Source organism: Parasteatoda tepidariorum, chromosome X2, assembly GCF_043381705.1.
Source record: "Parasteatoda tepidariorum isolate YZ-2023 chromosome X2, CAS_Ptep_4.0, whole genome shotgun sequence".
NCBI classification, from domain to species: domain Eukaryota; kingdom Metazoa; phylum Arthropoda; class Arachnida; order Araneae; family Theridiidae; genus Parasteatoda; species Parasteatoda tepidariorum.
In genome coordinates this window covers 45982138-45984682 of record NC_092215.1, presented here as the reverse complement: position 1 = coordinate 45984682, position 2545 = coordinate 45982138, and positions in this window count along the sequence as shown.

Here is a 2545-nt window from a genome sequence, read left to right as displayed (position 1 = left end):
TTTTTGTTTTGAGACTTATGCATCACACTTTTTTTAGCATTAAAACTTAACCCTCTTTAGCCTCAATAACACTGTTGCAATGTGTGGCATAAATGGTTGCCGTTTCAATATTTTGGTATTTATAAATTGTGCATTATAATTATTCATGCAAATCTGCTGAAATTTCATAACTTTTATTTATTTACGATACTTTATAAACATTTTAGCTAACTATGATTTTTTGTTCAGGGTTTGTATTTATAGCACTATCTAAAGCAGCAGCTTAGTACATTTTTGTGGAACATTAAGAAGATTACTGATACACCAAAGTATATTGAAACAAGTAGTGTCCGTCAACCATAAGAAGATGATTAAAGATCAAATCAGAATTTGAATCTATTGGGTAAAATTAGGAGTTACATGGAAACATGGTTAAGGGCATTTATGGTAGGCAGGGAAAAAAGCTTTGTGCCATTGATACTTCGTCAACACTTTGACCTCCCTGCGTCAAAATGAACTCTCCTAAGTTCAATCGTCTTCTTACAGTCGATGGACTATACTAAAATAAATCTATATATTACATATTCAACAATATTTTCGAATTTTTCTTTGCAAGTTTCAGCTAGACTAGCAGTTGAAAAATTTATCAAGCTACCGTACCTCAAATGTAAATCCTAGTGTGAGCAACCAATCAAAAGCAGCTTTTTCATTAAGTTTATTGCTCCTAAACTTCTATTTCTAGTTAATATGAAATCTATTTAATGTGATCAACCAAAAATTTCCTTGTGAATAACTCGTGATCGAAGATTTGGTGATAAATGTAAATATATCTTTCTAACCATATGGTAATTATAATAAGTTTTGATGTAATTCGATCATTTTATTGTTCTAAAAAATCTGTCAATAGTTCAATTTCGTACTTTCTCAATTCAACGTTCAGTCATTTTCTTGAACAGTGTAAATTGGCAGCATTCTTAGAAGTTAAATTGTCTGTTTTCAAAGAGTCTTTTCTGTGTTAAATTCCAACTTATTATTAAGTGGATATCAATTTTTCAGATTTATCAACAAAAAGTCAGTTTGACAAATTTCAAAGGCTTTAAGAATCGTAATCAACAGCGTATTTAAGTATTATAAATGCTTTCAAATTTCCTTTTACGTATTAATGCTTATAGAAAAGCGTTTATTTGTTGCTTAAAAAATGATTTAAACATTGAAAATAATAATAAATTACTGCCTTTTTTTTACCATGAAGAAAGGTTTACTTTAAACTTATGTGATAGAATATTCCTAGCATAATTTATGCAATAAAACATGGTTTTACAAATGTTTTAAATCCTTATCATAACTTGTTTATCATAAGTCCTTATCATAACTCTGAGATGAAAATTAACAGCTTTAAAACTAGCTTCAAATTAACTTTTTTTAAACATTATTTTGTTTATTTTTTTGTCGTATTTAGTTAATGGGTAGACTTTAAGGTCTGGAAAAACTGATTATTATTATCTGAGGTATTTTCCAAAAAAATGAAGAGTCATATCTAATCTACAGTAACTGTAGTTATCAGTTTAGAAGTACATTCTCAGAAAATAGTTTCCCTAGGAAAGTTTTTGAGATATATTTCGCCAAGAGGGGAAAAATAAAGCTGAAAAATCGTCGTCCATCTTTTACGGTTCCTCTTTTCGTTATTTAAGTGCTCGGAACATGTACGTATAAAATAAAACTTTTAAATGCCATCATTTTAAAAAAAGATATTTAGAAGCATGATTAATGCAAACGCTTTCGGTAAACAGAAATTTGATGATTAAACCGATTTTTGGAACATGTTCATTAAAAGAAATGTCTTAATTATTTTCTTTTCAGCGCATTTATCTTGAAAAACAAGCCTGTCGACTCAACCTTAATATTTTATTTAATTTTATAACCGTCGTTGAACAGCCGACCCAATTTTGAGTTTACGGCCACCAATGTTCAACGCCGTAGCCTTGTAATTTTGAATGCAATCCAGAAGACAAGGGAACTCCAGGATTAAGTATTGGGAGAAATTTTGCCTTCTTGGAGACCTTTTTGGTGGAACTAACCCACATTTGCGTTACATGGAAAGGAAAACCACGAAAACCTCCCACGGTTAGTCTGACGGCAAGAGGACTCTAACTCATGATCCGTCCTCCACTATATGATATTTTACGTCAGCACTGTGGTCGGTGCGAGCCGGGTGTGGAATTCGTATCGACTGGCCATCGCTGGGATTCGAACCCGGCTTACCTCATTGGTAGGCGAACGCTCTATTCTCTGAGCCACCATGGCTCCAACCTTAATATAGTTAATTAGAAACTTTGTATTTGGATCTAAAATCATGCGACTATCATTTTTTTTAATTAAATGAATATGAAAAAAAAAATGATTTTTAAAATTAAAATCATTTTTTTTGAAATTTAAAATTAAATTTTTAAAATCATTTTTTTAATTTTTTTTTTAATTTTAAAAGCTAAAAATTAAATTTAAACAATCAAAATATGGTTTAGGTCCTACTTATATAAATACATTTTTAGCATCACTACGACGAGGC